General features: G+C 33.7%; 1 protein-coding gene across 5 annotated transcripts in view; it reads left to right on the top strand.

The window, feature by feature from the left end:
• Positions 1-18655, top strand: part of NOVA1 (NOVA alternative splicing regulator 1) — a 144383-nt gene that overhangs the window by 122391 nt on the left and 3337 nt on the right. The gene's annotated exons all lie outside the window — the stretch shown is intronic.

Here is an 18655-nt window from a genome sequence, read left to right as displayed (position 1 = left end):
GCTTGCTTTTCCTCTGTAGTACCTTGTAAAGGTACAAGTTTTAATACTTACTTTAGTAAGTGACTTCAGATAGACTAGTGTTTCTATAATTAAACTGTTTACATGCTTTTATTAATTCACAAGATTGTTTTTTTCTTTTTATCTGCCTGCTTTCCTGATGTTACTCTAATTTTAGAGGGACAAAAATATAAAGCTAAATTTTTATTTCTCCTTTGTCTATTTGATGTGTACCTGTAAAGGACACTTGTAGGTCTCCTTCTCCAGTCCTCCCTTTTTCCATGGAATTGATACCACTGCTGACCTTTGCTACTGGCTTAAGAGAATAAAATGCCAAAACACACATTCACACTTATTAGTGAGTCAGGAGAGTGAGGGGTAGGAGTCCTTTTCCCTTGCCTTACAATTTAGATAGGCTTAAGCTTAGCAATAAAATAGGATTTATCATAGCAAACTTTGAGTCAATAACTTACTATATAAACCTTTTATTTTTACTTTTTTAAAAGCACTATTTTTTTCCTCATGGCATTTTATTTTTTATAATTATACCTTCTATTTTTTTGTTTCGTTATTGCACCTGAAAGTCTTATTTTATTATTTAGTACAATACAATATAAATTTTGTGGAGTGCAGATAGGTGTAGATTTTGTTCATTCAGTCCTCAAGTTTGCTTTTTTTGGAGCGTATCTGTCTCATCTGGTTGCTGCAATATCTGTAATAAATAATACTTTTCAACCTTTTCACATGATGGGACTGAGCCAGTGTTCTTGGTACTTCCTGTACTCAGCAGGTACAGCACAAGCATATGGCTATTAAAATCTTGGTATTTGGAATTTGTACTTTTGGCTTCTATGATCTCTTTATTTTATTCAAAATCTATAGCTTGCAATGTGATGTAATAGTACACCTATAGCTAGAGATTGGGAGATTAATTGATTACAATTTAATCTAAATTGTAATGATCAATGCATTCAATCTCCCTCTCTGACTTTAAAGAACTGCCCTATTCCTGTTTGTAAAATTGCTTGCAGAAGTGTCATCTTCTCATTCATCACAGAAAGGTAGAATCTGAAAATAGAGGCTTTCTGTAAACATACTAACATCTCCTAAAGGGTTGATGAACTCATATTTGATATGTTATTTGTTGTGGGAGGTGGAGGAAGAAATGGGAAAGAAAGCTTTGTTTTAGTCTTATCGCTAAGAAATGGATTTTTAAAGTATGTATAATATCCAGCATCAAATGATAATTTTTTTTATCAGTACTTTAATCTTAATGCACAAATACTGAGTTTTAATGATGAACCCAGGATAGTCAATAGCCAGCGTGGGTCAGTGAGATATTATCTCAATTTGCCTTTGAAATTTGATGTGAGGCTTATTTAAGATACTGTACTGTGTTCTGGATATTTTAACTTTACTATTCATCTATTTTTGTTTCCCTGATTTTAATGTCAGTTGTTACAGTACTGTTGAGAAAATCTATTTTCTTTTAAGGTCTTTCACATATTGACTAATGCTGGATGGATCACTTGATCTTTCCAAATCTTAGTACTGTGTATTAAAAATAAAAGACAATATAAAACTATTTAGCAGTCTTTTAAAAGGTGCTATAGAATTAAAAATGTAGTATAACTTTAATTTGATTACTAAGAATATTTGCTATGGTAGTTCTCTGAGATAGCAATTTTGTCAACCTCTGATTCATCAGTGATAAATACAACCATTTTATTTACATCCACATGATGCTGTCAGAAGTCTACATACAAACCTAATATTTTGTTTGAAAGAGACTTTATCTAATAGACAGTGTTTGTATGGACCATCACTAAAGTATTTAGTACACCAGATTGTTTTAGTTTAATAAGACAGAGTTCCTTTTTTGATTACAAGTTGCCTGTCGCACACTGTGGATAGCACATAATAAATAATGTTTGGGACAGTATATCTGGAAAGGACTAGGAAGAATTATTCTCCTCTTCACATGAGAGGATTCCAGTAGAGGTTCCAGTGTTTTAGATGTAACCATTCCTACTTCTTTTCAGCTGAAATCCTTCATTTCATTTCTGAATTCTAAGCAGAATTAACCTATACTCCATGGACTAACTGTAGACTTTTTCTTCTGGTTCTCATGTTAATACATTACTTGTCATATATTTCTCTTGTTCTTTAACCACTTTTTTCCAGTATTTTGCAGTATCTGAGCTCAGTGCTTGTTTGCATTGTTTCCTTAAAAAATATATATTTTTAGATTCTATAGAGATGTTTAAATAACAATTTAAAAAATATATGCAGAACAGTTTGAAGATTTTATTGAGTGTTTCAATTTTTCCCCTTGGAAGTTTGTAGGTAATAATTTGGGTTCATATTCCTTACTTGTTTCCTTTCTTCTCTCCCACTCCACAAATGTTTTAGGGGCCACTGTTTACTGTTCCTGTCTTAAATGTAGGAGAAATGTCAGGAACATTCATGAGAAATGGGGAAAGATGTAGATTCTCACTTCTAAGTCTCTGAATACTACTGGCATGTCATTCATAGGATGTCATAAATGATCTGCCAGTTATAGTCCTGTAAGTAAAAATGTGATTCCATGTTCATGGATCTTGTTTGGATTTTATGCTTGATAATAGTTAGAATCACTTTGTTTCCTATTTCATCCCCCCTTCAAAAAGACACATGTTCTCAGTATAATGGACAGAATTACTATTCCCTTCTATTAAAATGGATAAATGTCTTAAATCAGTATCTCTTCATGTTTTGAACTCCACCTGGTTGTTACATTTTTTGTTGTTTTTCCCCCATAGACAAAAATCAGGAGGTAAAAAAAAAAACCAAACAAACAACAAAACCCCCACATATAAAGTAAAACTTAAAAAAAAAAGGGAGGGAGAAAAAGTATGTGTTTTTGAAGATTTAGATGATTTAGAAAGCATAAAAATCTTACTGTCGTGTGACTTTATGAAGCCTGCTTTTGGTTCAATTAATTTATTTTTAAATCATTGTTACTTTGGTTAAGATGCTGAGATCATTACAGTTTAAAGTACACTTACGACTTTTGTGGAATTTATTCACTTTAAAATATTTTGTAGTGAATGTAAAAAGATAATGCTTTTTTGGATTGATTGCATTTTGTTTAGACTTGTAGGGTTATCATCATCTCATTGTATTTGAGTTAGGAGTTAAAAAAGTCCCTCACTGTAATTTAAGATGTTGTTCTTTCATTTAAGGACATTCGTAGATATGATATATAGGTTTTAGCATTTTTCCATGTCCCTATACTAAGAAAAGGTCCTATCTGCTTAGGAAAAAGGATCATTAAACATATAAAAGTTGGAGAATACACATTTTTCTCTTAGCCAAAATATATGATGAAGGTTTTCAAATGTCCTTTGCAAAAGGGTATTTAATTACTTCTTGTTCTTTGTTCCATTTAAAGTATAATTCCTTTATCAATGAAAATTAAAATAAATAGTACTTTATAAAATTCCTGATATATCTGTGTTCAAGTTCCATCCCAAATAAGCTTGAATGAAAGTTGGTAACGTGTTAATCTGTGATCTAACCAAGGTTAGCTGTGACTTTGAGTTCTTAATACTCAGATTGGGTGACATACAGTTTCACTCAAAACTTGTATTGGGTGAAAAATCCAACCAACCATGTTCTCAGTTATACAGGCAAAGAGACACTTAGTGCCCTCTTCGCTGTTTGAACAACCCAGAGAAAACAGAAGATCAGAGCAATTTCCAGAATGCAGCTCTGGACAATTTTATTGTTTCTCTGCTGCGTAATGAATCAGTCACATGAAGGTTTGACTCCAAGTTTTCAATTATTTGGAATTTAATTTAGTGGCTTTTAGGGAGTTCAGAATTTATGTAATCAAGGGTAGTATGAGAATGTGGAAGGAAAGATTGAGCTTGTAGAGCTTACTGTCACACCAGGACAGATCCTGTACAGCAGACTGTAATGTAGAAAAGGCAATACCATGTTTTCCTGTCAGATGTAAGTTGAGTCAGACATGATTAGGACTGACCCTAGAAGATCCTACCTGGGGCCTGCGTTAGTTAATGGGGGGTTTTGTGCTACCTGAAATATCTTCACTTTCACAAGCTGTTAGGTAGGTATGGTGCAGCACTGCACTTTGCTGCAGGTGGAATGCTAGATGCATTGTCTGCCTTCTGCATGCTTTGAGAATTCATCAGATGTTGAGAAGTCATAGATGGATGTGAGACAAACCCACCATTAAAGTAGGTGTCCTCCTGATTTGAGTGAAAAAGGAGTGTTCTTTGTATAGAAATCATAGAAGCACCCTAGGGAATAAGAGGTAGGAGGTTTTTCCTCTTCCAGAGGTTAGCTGAATCTGATGAGACCTTGGCCTAAAGCATTGCACCCTAGATTTCAGATAGTCTATATCAAAACAATGTGTAACTGCACCTTATTCAGTAGTATTATCCCCTAGTTTTTCTGCCTGTAGTTATTTTCACATTTGCTGAGTTTGGGGTTGGTTTTGGTTTTTTGGGTTGGTTGGTTGGTTGGTTGGTTGGGTGTTTCCCTGAAAGAAAATTAGACCCAGTGCAACTAATAGCCGATACTAAGAGGCATAGTTTGCAAATAGTCCATCAGTGGGAGTATTGTCACTGTAGACTCCAAGCCTAAGAGTTCACTGGTCTGTTACCTCCCAGTGATTTACATTTGAATTTTTGCAGCCTTGAAGAGTATTAGTCTGGGGGTACAGATGGTCTGCTTCCTGTTTCACCTTCTGTTTTCCCCTGCTTCTCAAATGGCACCTCAGTGCATGCAGCCTTAGAGATCAGAGTCTTGCTGGACTATTTTTTCCCCCCTTACATTATTAAACAATAATACACTTCTACATAAATTACTCATGCAAGTGAACTTACTACCTGTGACTTGGATGGGGTTAGAAAAATACAGTTTAGATTTTTATTTCTTTAAAGTTTCTGAAAGCCCGCAGTTCCTCTGCAGTGTAAATTCTTCTTTCATGTTTCTAAATAGCATAGTACATGAGCTCAATGCTTCTCAGCTTTTTATGGTTATCTTATTGTCCACTTAACAAACTTATAAATGCAGTGAGAATTGATTGACTTTGTTCTCTTAATAGTAATCGTAATAATTGTGATAACAAATTAACAGCTGCCCCCTACCCATGAGATACTGAAATGCAGTCTCCATGTGGGCTCTTTTAAAGTGTTACAGTTGAGGAAATAAACTGGTTTATGAAATAGATTAGACCATGATTAATGGCATTCTATAGTAAAAAGTACTGAACAAAATACAATACTTCCAGATCGTCAGACCTGTCCACACATATAATTAAGTGATGCAGAAAAAAAAAGAAATCAAGTCAAAAGATAATCACTTCCTTGCAGAAAATTTATTCATAAGAATAAATTTTAAATGTTTAATAAAACAACTGTAGATATTTTCTAGAACCAGTATTGTCTAGAACCAGTATTACCACAGTTTTAGGAACAGAAGGAAATAAGAGATAGCTGTTAAAGACATTTTACAGGTTGCTTTCACTTGTATGTCAGCATTTAAGAGGTTGTTTTATAGAAACTCCTGATTTAATTATGTCAAAAGTAATTAGATAATTAATGATACACATTACATTAGCACTCACAGAAAAGACTGATAGGCTGTACACAATGTATGTGTATACACCGATGGTTGTCTTTACTGCATCCAATTTCAAAGTAAACTGTAAGTTATGCCTACCTTACATTAATAGGAACACAGGTGAATCAGGGTAAGAAAAGGAGAAGATTTCAGCTTTGATAGGATGAAAGTTACATTTTTAAATCCAAATTTATGGTGTTTATTTAGATATTACTTATTCCAATAATTAGTGTATGTTTTATTATAAAAATATTTTTAATATAAGAATACCTTTCTTTTATGTTTATATTCACTAAAGAGTCTAGTTATAAAATGAGGCTGTAAAATGCCTTAAGTACAAATGTTGTTATTGCAGTAAATATTTCACAAATGTTTTTATATTGCATAGCCTATGTAATATTCAGTTATTTTTATTCACAATGAAATTATTTATAAATAGTATGGAAATTACATATGCCTAATGCTTGTCTATAGACAGTTTGCCTTAATGAAATTTGTTTCCCATTGTATGAGAAATATCACCCAGAGCACTGATATATGGAAACAATATCGTTTGCAAATATGTGGTTTAACAATAAATATATACAGTTTTCCTACTGAGCTATGCATGTATAATCTAAATCCAGGATCTTCACATTTAACAAGGAGGATGCAATTTTACCTTCAATTGTCTCTTGTATTTATAGGGATTTTTTATAAGCTAAGTTGACTTTGATAACTGACCTAAGTTAGCACCAATCAAAACTGCTTCTGCTAACTCAAATAATTGGTAATTTCTGTCTTGTCTCCACTTATTCCAGTACTCTTTTTTTTTGTTGCAGCAGTAGTTACTTGTGGCTTTCTTGTGGCTATCTTGGTTAAACACATATAGCTACAAGTTTACAAGAGTTAACCAAGAAGTAGATATACTTATAAACTAAAGATATAAATCAGCTGGGGTGCATGTTAAATTCTAAGCCAGCCAACTGCAACTTTGTTGCAGTTAATGATATATTTCCTGAGACCTGCAGCTTGATTTTACCTTATTCTGTTCTCTGATCCTTCTTAGAGACATAATGTCAGACTCTGAGAGGAAGGTTTTTAATTGAATTATCAGAAGACTCTATTAGCATTAGAGAGCTATGGAGTCCTATAGTGCTGCTTATTAAGTTTGGAGACATCACAGAATCCCAAAATCAGTTAGGTTGGAAAAGACTTCTGACATCATCAAGTCCAACCAATGATGTAACACCAGCTTGTCAACCAGACCATGACACTAAGTGCCACCTCCAGTCATTTCTTGAACACCTCCAGGAATGGTGACTCCACCACCTCCCTGGATAGTTCATTCCAATGTTTAATTACCCTTTCTGTGAAGAAATTCGTTCTCATGTCCAGCCTGAACTTCCCCTGGCATAACTTGAGGCCATTTCCTCTTGTTCTGTCACCAGCTGTCTGGGAGAAGAGGCTGACCTCCCACCTCACTATAAACCCTCTTTCAGGTAGTTGTAGAGAGCAATAAGGTTTCCCCTGAGCCTCTTTTTCTCTGGGATCCCTCAGCTGCTCCACATAGGACGTGCTCTCCAGACACTTGCCCAGCTTCACTGCCCTTCTCCGGATATGCTCTTACTTGAAGTGAGCGGCCCAGAACTGAGCATAATACTTGTGTGTGGCCACTCAGCCATACACCCATTAGTGAAACCACACTAAGGAAGCTATGTCCTTTTTTTAATGAAAATTTCTAATAATTACTATTTTTCATAACCTAGAGAGACATGGTTACCTACATGTTTTCTGTTTAACTGTCCTCCATTTCTCTTTTGAAGACAATTTTCAAATCACATCTATGAGATAGTCTTCCTAAGAATTTAATGGAATAGCTCTTGCTACACAACATTCTATTTTATTAGTTAAGGACTATTTAATACAGAAAGGATCAAGCTTCTGCTGCTGGTTGTCTTTTGCAAAGCCAGGGGTTCAAATTAACCATAACCCTTGGAGCTGTTAATCTTGCCAGTTCATCTAAATAGACCAGGTGCATTTTGCAGAAGCCAGATTTCCCTTTCCATCATCTTTGTTCCACCATATTTATTTTATGTGTATTGATTGATGATAGCATAAGTTGTATCTTTCATTTTACCCTAATTTTGTGATGTTTGAGTAAAAGTGCATGTGCAAAACTGGTACCAGGTTGCACCAAGATACACCATAAAAAATTCCCTGTTCAGTCTTTTCTTATCTCTATATGTGTAACTAAATATAGACTGGATATGAAAGCTACTTCTCAGACCAAAGTTATATTATTTAGATTACCTAATGTTGTTAAGAGCAGAAATTTGGTTTCTAAGAAAGGTTGGAAAGTCCCTTGAAATAATTTTGTAACAGAGTGTGCATTTTATTCCTTGATTTTGAAATGAGGACAGCTTTCATTTGGTCTGTGTGTCAGACTTATTTTTGACCTGATTGCAGCTGGGAGACTCTTTAAGACATGATGGACCTGGGAGGAAGTGGGGGCTCCACTCATTGTGTCTGTAGAGAGTACAAATATGTGTGTGTCTTTCATATGGACTCTTTTGGATTTGTTTTACCTTATTGTTTTTAAAATCAGCTGAACTGCAAAAATATGATTTAAGGAGGCACTGCTGAATAAGTAACTTTTATAGTGTCTACCTAAGCTGAAGCTGTTCACTAGATACTCAGTGCAAGAGGACTTTTTCTACTTACAAGTAAATCAAGTATTATGCATTCTTCTGTAGCAGTATATATTTACAGCACAGTAGTGTGTGTGCATATAGAAGTATCTATAGTAGTGATATATATTCAGATGGGTTTGGATTTGCTTCATTTATTTATTTTTATGTAAGTTTTTCTATTAAATCATATGTCTGTGGGAATGGTGAGAAGGAATTTTACTGTTTTGTGGTGTTTGGGGTTTTTTTTTTGATTGTGCTTAGCTAGATAACATGTTTAAAATATTCCTCCTTTTAAAAGCTATTTGGCTCTGCCATCTTATCATGTATTTATATCTAAAGAAAAATTGCTGTTTTCAGTAAAGAACTCATAAGAAAACCTGTATTTATATAGCTCTTAGGAAAACATTTTGTCATTAGCTTTGTGCCATTTTTCCTTTTTAATTTTCTTTTATAGTGAGAAACACCATGAAGCTATACAGAAATGTCTGTAGGGGAAAACAAGAATAAATATGCTCTTATTTTAATGCACCTGAGATATTAATGGGGTTACTACAAGGATTTTAATTTGTGTGTGTCTCCCCTTCCATTTCATGGAGAACAGAATAATTACCCCAGAATTTTAATTACAAATAGTGTAGGAGGGGATGTTAAGGTTTAGTATTATTTTATTTTATGGTCATGAAAACTCAAAGGTGTTAATTTAGACAAAACACATTCAGCTAATTACACTTTCTTATACCTCCTTCTTTCAATATCTACCATTTTTTCAGTCCCACAGATTCTGACTTAAAACTTCAATTTTCAAAAGATCAGAATATGGTAGCTGTAATAGCAAAATTGGGGACTATTTGTGAGCATGAAAATATTAAACATGGAAATAGTGTATTTTAAGGAAGGGACTAAAAACTGTCATATTTTCCAAGCATTTTACCTGCTTCCTTTGAGAATCGAAAACCTGTTGATATGTGTAATGATAAAGTTCCTCCTAAAGTTGGTGATCAAAGTCTCTCTTTTGACCTCCCACAAAAAGATCTCGAAGAGCTTTGAGCAAGAAAGAAGTGTCCCTTTTTAATGGTCATTATGAATCCTTATTCTCCATGCCGTAGAATTTAAATGGTTCTGCTGATTCACCTTAATTCCATATCTTTTAAAAGAGAGGTCTCCTGCAGTTGACATATAGTTGATAACTTAAATTTTGTTCTGAATTGCCAAATGAATGCTGAATTATTGTGCTACACATTTTGTAGAAATCAACTGTGGCAAAGATCCTCTGAAAACAAAATAAAACTCTTAGCCTTATTTTGTCCTGTCAGTCCCATTAATAGGTAGATTAATTTTAAAATGTGGTTTCCAGAGACTGATTTTCAGTATTCTTTCCAGTAATGCTGAAACATGATTTCATATTTGGATGGAAATCCTAAATTAATTTAGGAAAAGTTTATTACACTGTTAAAATAATGTGATCTGGCCATCAATGTAAAAACATAAAAATCTCAATGTATTTCTAATATCCAGGGTTTAGTTTTTCCAAGCTTTCAAGTTTTAGTCAGTATCAATGAAAAGTGTCATTGACAGAGAAATGGCAAGTCCCTTAGCACATTTCTATTGGCTATCCTTTCCTCTGAATTTAATTAAGTGACATAATTACAGCATACAATTTTCTGTATTGATTCTTTTAGAAGAACATAATTGTGTATTCTAGACTTATTTATCAAAGTTTATACTGAAAACTGGGCACTGTTGATAGCTGTGATGCTTTGTAATTTTAACAGTGTATCTTCATCTTGAAAACTTCTACTCCAGTCAAAGGGATATTTAAAGATACTGTTAGTTTTCTCTTAGACTTGCAGGCCCATGGCCATTAAAAAAAAAAAAAAAAAAAAGGAAGCATCAGTCTCCTTGAAGTCAACAGAAAATTTGTTCCGAAGTGCCTGCTCATAGGCCACCCAAAATTTGTTACTAACCTCATCGTTTCAGCCATAGGATTTCTTCCAAGAATCGCTTCTCATCAAGTGTAAGTTTTCTAGTTAAAATACAGCATGTCATTCAGAGCAAGTTTATGGCTGATCTGCTGCTGGGGAGTGTGTAAAGCTCATGCATACAGCCTTTTAAGGACTCTCTTGAGGAGTGCAGAAATGTCCTAGTCGTCTATGTATTTACCTTCTGAAGATTTGTCAGGAAAGTAACCAGTGTGATGCTTCTTTGGACAATGAGTTAATAGCTAGGAGGAGCCAAAGTACCATCTACAGATCCATGACTGGGAAAGCAATAAAAGAAGGGAGGCACACACTTTGGCCCTCTTTCTGTCAGGAAGATCAATTAACTTTAGAAACTGGAGTGGGGTTTATGTGTTCATAAGTTAGATCCTGTCTAATGTAAAACAGCAGGAGTTTTAGTGATACCATAAGTGAGGCATATTTGGTTTTAAAATAATATACATTATCTACATTTTTTGTCAAATATTTTGTGTTTAGAAGTGTTTTTTTCAGCAATTCCAGTAATGAAATTACATTATATGGTTTCTTTCAGTTAGAAGTATCCCAAATTGCTGTACTCAATAGTTCTGTAAATATTCATGCATTTGTGAAACCCATCCTTGACTCTGTGGAGTGTTGGCAGGTGTTCATAGAACACCATGCAACAAATTACATAAGGAAGAGAAAAAAAGGGAAATTTTAGACAGGTGGAAGGGAATAGAGAATAGGGTTAATGTTCTACCGTCACTGAAGGTTTTAGACAATACTGGACAGAGCTGTTAGTATTCCTGCTTTCTGTTTTTTTAAAAGATGCTTCATCTGAAAAACAGCACAGCCAATATGGATGTCTAATTTTCTATGTATACTGCATTCTCTGCAACTGGGTGAAAATCTATTAATTTTTTCTCTTGTGTAATTTAGTATGTAACCAGCTCTTTTTTTTTAAATTATAAAAAAAGTGAAAAGTATAAATGAAGCTTTTCAAAATACATTACACTTCTTTGCAAATGTAATTTGAAACTCATTAAACATTAATGCATTAAATATGGAATGTTGTTTTTATGCTACTGAGAAAAAATTAGAAAAGTTAACTTTCTTCTCTGTGTTATTAAAACTATGTATCATAGAGAATTCATGGAGGAGTTGGTTTACTCCATTCCCACAGTTTTGAATCATGTTTTCTTTAGGGATACTTGTGAAACTACTCAGATTTTTATGTGTACATATGTGAGTGTAAAATTTTAATAATACTTTCTTCAGGACTAGATAATTTTATAAAATCAGCCACCTGTATAACCAACATTGTTTTAGCAATTATTCTTTCTGTGTACACAACTTGCCTGTGCACACATTCTGCTTTTGAGAGAAGAAGCCTTTTTTCTATTTATGAGTTAGAGGCTGCACACACTGGTGACAGAACGATAACTAAGGCACCAGAGAATATTTTTCTTGTTTCTTTAAACATGATTTGCTAGTTCCTTGCTGTGAGAAATTTGCATTCCAAATTACATCTTCAGTTAAAAGCATGAAAGAAAAATCTTAATGTTCATACTTAAAAGTGGGCAGATTTGTAATTAGGTAGTTACTAAAAGAAGTGGGAGTGACTTTTTTAAGTACCTCAAAGAGTCAAGGTTTAATATCAAATGCTAATTGAAAAATAGTATTGATTTAAGCCAAAGGAGCAATTTGTGCAAAACATCCTTACACAGTCTTATCTCTAGTAAATATTTCTCCTGCTTAGTTCCGACTTTCTAAGCCTTGTGATTTCAGATGTAAATTGTTCCCGAGTATTTAAGTAGAAGTTAGGTTTCTACTGAGTTTTTGAGACTAAGTTGAAATGATAAATGCAACCTCAGCTGACAGAGGAGGTCTAAGAACTGGAGCAAAATAAACACTTGCGATAAACAGTAGTGTCAGTATCAGACCAAAATCCTCCTGCAGTGTATGGGCAGATAAAAACAAACATTTTAGAATATCTATTTGCTCTGTGGATTTATTATATTTGTAATAATCTAGTGCGATTTGAGACAAAACTCATTGTTGCGATATTTTTTCAATGGATTAAGTTAACCTTGAATTGTCTTGAAAGAAACTGTAATTATGAGGTCAGAAATACCACAAAGAAGCAACATAGGGAAGTAGAAAAATTATATTCATCTTGGAATAATTACAGGCAAAGTATGTGAAGGGAATACTACAGGTATATATACTGCCTATGGTGAGAAGAAAATCTTCTGAACACAAACATGACAAGAAAAAGAAAAAGTGCATTATGCTGAGGAACAAAGTAGCAGCTAATCTCTTCCTATAATCCATTGCACTTGTTCACACAGTATTTCAGTTCTAGACATTCTTTTGTAGGAAGAGAGAAACTGAATTGGAATGACAGTTACAGAATTTAAACATAGGGAAGATGACAATTTATGGGCTAGGTTTATTTACATTATGATCTAGCTAAATTTACAAGGAACTGCTTCTCTTTTAATGGATGTGTACCTATTTTTGTAAATAAGTATCAAGCAAACTATTAAAAAAAAAGTCTCTAAAGATGTCTCTATTCCTTCTAAGCATTTTCTCTAAAGCCAAAATGTATAATCTTTAGCTGAGCAACCAGGAATTTGTTCAGTACATAACTCCTCTGAAAAAATAAATTTGTATTTCAGCATATGTATGAATCCGATCTGGAATCCAATCCAGAGATATTGAAAATATTGAGAGAAATTCCAGTAACTTCCCTGAGGTGATGTATGTGCAATAAGTAGAGATTTGCTGTGTAAGGCTGCTGTTGGAAGCTGAGCCTGAGTCTGACTTGAGCAACATCTGTCCACAGCCGCCTGGCGTGGCTGCCTGCTGGATACATGAGATGACTCATGACTTTTCAGCAGCTTGTGCTGCCTTGAACTTGTGGTTCTCAGTGGCTCTGTAGCCAGGGGCTTTCCACGAGTTGCCTGATACAACAGAGCATAGCTGTGAATTCTACGTGCATGCAGGCTTCATCTTGCCTGTAATGTACTTAGTTGTCTTTCTGCTTGATTTCAGTGGAACTTCTATCACACCTTTAGTTGATTTTTCTCCCAGATTTTTGTTATACTGCCACTTCAGTTTAGGATGGATGGTATGGGACTACTCACAAGCCTGGTGTAGCAGTGTGTTTAGCCTTCCACAGAAAAAAATCCTAGGTGATCTTAGTCCTCACTGACTGTTCTCTACAGTAATTGGAGTGTTCAGAACACCTTCTCACCAACTCCAAGCCTGTAGTCACATGAGCAGCTAAAATAGCATGGAATTTTGAAATATAGAATCCAGAGGCCAGAGGGAGTTTTAAAGAGTTTAAAATAATTGATGAGCAAGAAGACAGAAACAAAATGAAATAGAATGCAGCAATTTAGAGTTTTAAGGGAATTCACTTATTTGCTTTAGAGAGACTAAAATGTAGAATTGTGACAAATTAAGATGAATTTGTTAGATTAGATGGGACCTGTTCTGTAAAGTGTTTTTTGTCAAGAAACAATAAACCGACATTAGACAAGTAGTTGAAAGATTTAATAGAAGGAAAAAGAACAACTGTTACAGAAAATTCATGGAATGAGTTATAATTACACTGCTGAAAATAAAAGAGGAAAAAGGAAACCTGAATAATAGATAAAAAGGATCCTTGGTTCATTAATCTCTGTGCAATCTCTTAGAAACACTTCTGTGAGGTGGAATAAACAGAGGCTGATGCATTTAAATATTTTCACTGTTGAATTGTTGGGGGGATTTTTTGCAAGTTTTGATGCTATTTTGTATAATCAATAGTATTTCTCTTCTGATGTAATTTAATGCAGGCATGTGTCATGCCAGTGTAGACTTTGTATTAGCGGGGTGTCACACAAGGTGCTAGTTTGTGATTGCCATTCCCCCAATTCTAGAGACTGTGAGCAGTGATAATATAACCAGACAAAATGTCATCACAGAGAAGGAGGGCAAAGAAATAAGGCAATAGGAAAGTGAAAGGGTGGGAACCTTGCTATGGGTAGTTGGAGGTGTTTACATGAGAGGAGTGGGAATGAGAATTGGGGTGATAGGACATGGGTAGTAGTGCAGATTTGGTCATGTTTCTGCTTCCCATGAAAATGTTTAGCATGTGTTCATATGCATTCATAGCTGCTCAGTGCAGATTATCTCTGTGCAGCACTGGGGAGGATGAGAAGTGGCAGAGCATAATCACCGAACATCTGGCATTCCACAGTAGATGCTATTCTGCTCACTTAACTGAGCTGGGACTTTCAGCTTGGTAAATCAGAGGACTTTTAGGCAATTCTGACATGATATATGGATGCAGCATAGGGTTATGCAAGTGGGTTGCCAATAAATGGAAAAGGATTAGGGAATTAGCTGATACCGAGTTTAAGGGTCTAGGATTTTTCAGCATGCAAGGGTGAATGTGAGCTACTCGTGGCAAAATTTAAAAGCAGTTTGAATTGTGTCTCTGGACACAGTGGCTGGGATCCCTTAAGTACCAGTCCTCTTCCTCTGAAGGACAGAGTTGTATCAGACTATGGATTTCATCGGGAACTGAGGGCAGCAAACTGCTCTCTGGTTTGAGCCCTTCTTATGGCCCAGGTTTCTTTGACCTTTGTCAAGGCTTTTAAAGACACAATCATGTTTCACTGAAAGTGTACACGGAGGAATTGCTTTGTTTCTATTATATTTGTCATAGTTGGATTACTTTTGAGGTAAGAAGTATTATACTTTTTGAGCCTGATTTTGAACTTACGGTAATGCAAATAGGATGAGAGTGATGCCTGTGGAAATAATGAATTTGCTTTGTGAGTAAGCAAATGTCATAACTGCAGTCCTTAATTTTTATAAAATCTATTTGACATGAAATAAAGGTTGAGGCACTTCCATTTTGGTTCTTCCTGTAGCATTTGAACAAAATAAATTACACATGTACGCTTATTCTTATGCATATGTAAGCTTGTGTTCATAATTGGTTTAGATACTCACTCTCCTTTTTGCAGCACAAATTTGAATATAGCCAGGAGCATACACATGAACCTGGAAACCTAATCTTCCTGCGTGGCGAAAGATACCGTTATTGGATAGCTCAGAGCACTTATTTTGGATAGGAGTTAGGTTTCTCACTCCTGCATCCAAATCAGTTTCTGAACCTGTTATCTGTAAAAGGAAAATAAGTGCACTGTCCAATTTCCCTGACAGACAAGGAGTTAAGTACTTTTTAAAAAATGGTGGTCATACAGGTAACAAAACCAAATAGATAATATTTGATTTTCAATTTCTGAATTTTTTTGTAGCATTTTATACCTTTTAACTTAGTGCCCATATGGATTTTAGGCTTCAACAGAAGAAAAAAAAATTATTTGCAGTATTTTTGTTCTACTGGCACCTAGACCGCTATGGTCTAATATGTTAGATACTGTATTATTATACAACACAACCAATGTTTGCCATAAAGAGTTGATATTCCAATATATAAACAAGAGAAAGGTCTAGTGAATACAAGAAATAGATGGAGAATTACAAACTGGTAGCAAGATTAATATTACCTACATTAAAAAAAAGTTCCTAAATATGTTTTCTTTTAAAAATAATTATCTAAATTTTTAAATAAAATTTTAAATCAGCTGTTGCAAATACAATAATGTTACAACTGAATATCTCAAAATAATACAAATGTTGCTCTTCATTTCAAGAAGAGCAAAATTGCTTGCCTTTCAAGTAAAATGTGTACAGATGCATTTACGTTTTGTTCAAACTGAATTTTCACTGGAATTTAATGTTTTTATCCTAATATAAAACAGATGCATACTGCCTAATTTTTTTCATACATATATATTTTAAAACTATGTCCTCTATATTAATATGTGAAGTATTCACCCTGGCAGGGGTTGTATTTGAAAGGATATTATCGGTATATTCCTAAAATAATACCATTTAAGAGAGTTGCCAATGAAAGAAACAATAGTCCCTTTCTAAATCAGATATTTAGAAAAGGGTATTTTTATTTACTTCAGAAGCAGACAAACATATATTAAGCCAGAAAATTAAAGTTTTCTTTTTTTTTTTAATGCATCATAATTTGTATGTTGTTTGTAATGCTAAATACAAAAACATATCTGGACAAGGAGGGAGTGGATGATTAAGGAGATCATTCTTTCTCTTTCCTCTGATAATTTTGCCAAATAACTAGAGCTGTTAGTGGTGAACCTAATGAACTTCTGTGTGTCAAGCGAGAAAAGTACCGGGTTCTTGTTGAGAAAATCTTTCTTGTTGCATAAAGAAGAGTTCCTTTTTAACTTTTTGGCTGAATTATTGATTTATTTTACTATACCCATTCTTTAAAATAATCCCAGCTATGTAACAGTAAACTGTATTTTCATATGTTGCATGTGTAGCTATGATATTACAGGTGCAACAATACAGCCCTGACATTAAATATTCTATTTACTTCTGAAATCACGTGTGGTTATGAGAGTGTATTTTTGTACCTTTTTATGTTTTTAGGTTTTTCACTTAAATTTACATAAGCGCCTATGCCTGACTTGATCAGAACAATGCACATTGGTTATCTAAATCTCCCACAGAACCTGTTAGTATGTCTTAAACCAGTGAAGGCAGGTAAATGTTTTCTATAGTATGCAGCACAAAACTATAATAATGAAAGCTGTGCAGTGCTGCATTTTTGGAGTGTTAACAACAACAACGAAACGAAACAAAACAAAACAAAAAAAATCAAACGCACCTAAACAAATAAAATCCCTTAAATTGATAGATTTAGCAAAAATCTGGACAATTCTTCTATTTAGAAATTAGTTAATGTATTTCGTATCTAGAACTGAAATGCCAAATCAAAACTAGGAATTGTTTTTCTTGTTTTCTTTTTATGATAAGAAAACTAAAAAAAGGTTACCTTAAAATTACCAAATACCTTGAACTACTTTTAAAATTACTAGGAGGTGTCCTGACTTAAAACTTAGTCTGCCTACAAATACACATATGTAAAACATTTTGTTATGGATTTAAGTATTTACACAGTGATGTTTGTTTTTATAGGATTATTTAATATATGGGTGGACTAAATTTCTTTTCAATACTGTACTTTCACGTTACCTTTAGAATAAGTCAGCACCTGATAATTTTTTTATTTATTCTATGGAACTGTTTTGATGTCAATGAAATTCTGAAGAAATTAAAAACTGTGTATATAATTTTAAACAATTCAGTGCAAAATACAGTATGGTATGTTATTCTTTTTAGTGTACATATTGTGTAAGTGGAAAATATCAATGTTTCTCAACTTTCTAGTTGAGAAACATTTATATTTTTCTGGATTCTTAACAATATGATTTTTATGCTAACATAATCACTGGAAATATCTAAGCTTTTTCTACTTAAAAAAAAACTTATTTGTAGGGCATATATTTTTGTTTGCAATTAGTTTGACTTTAAAATGAGGCAGTAAAATGAGAATGTTACTAATAATATTTAATTGTATTTTATATTGATTTGTTGCTGAGACTTAAGATAGAATTTTGGTGAAAGGATTGAAAAGTGTTACCCCTAGACATATTCCACAAAAGTGGGATGAATAAATATCTGAAGGCAAAGATACTAAAAACAAAAGTTTTGTAAGGTAAAACATCATATTAATTCAATGTCCTAAAATAGTGCATTAAAACTTTGGGACACATTTGTAAAATGTATATCAAAAACAAAAGCTATGAAAAATATGTAAAAATATTGAATTTTTATCCTGGGCATCATTCTTCACTCATAGCAGTAAGTCAATAGGTAATGCATTTATTGACATTAGTTATGTTGTGTCAGTTTGAAACTTGTTTGAACAAAAGGAAAGGTAGGATTTATAGGTAAATAACCTTTGTTTGATGCCATTTGGTAAACTTTTTAGATCTACAAATGCCATATTTTATTCTTTCAAAATCTCAGCACTTAGATACTCTCCTGCTGAATTTAATTTCCATAGGCTGAATAATAATAATACACGGTATCAGATAATGAATTTCCATACAGTGATGTGGGTCACAGGTTAAAGAATCAAGATCATGTCCTGTTCAAGACCAGCTATTTTATCTGTCCATGGTTTAGCCAAATGTTTTTTGGTTGTGGTTTTTTGTTTGTTTTGGTTTTACTTTAGTTTGTTTCTTTTTTTTTTTTTTTTAATTATTTTTACCATAGATGTTTTAAAGGAAGGTAAAGAATTTCAGACAAATTTTACCAAAGAAGTTGTTTTGCTACATTAGCCTGGAAAGAGAGGAATCATATGAAAATACACAGATCGATACAATCTAAGATAATCTTTCCATATGAATATAATAGCTACATTTGCTTAATCTTTTGGTCTGAAATGTACTA

This window comes from Aphelocoma coerulescens, chromosome 5 (genome assembly GCF_041296385.1).
Source record: "Aphelocoma coerulescens isolate FSJ_1873_10779 chromosome 5, UR_Acoe_1.0, whole genome shotgun sequence".
NCBI lineage: Eukaryota > Metazoa > Chordata > Aves > Passeriformes > Corvidae > Aphelocoma > Aphelocoma coerulescens.
This window is presented reverse-complemented; position numbering and strand designations above follow the sequence as displayed.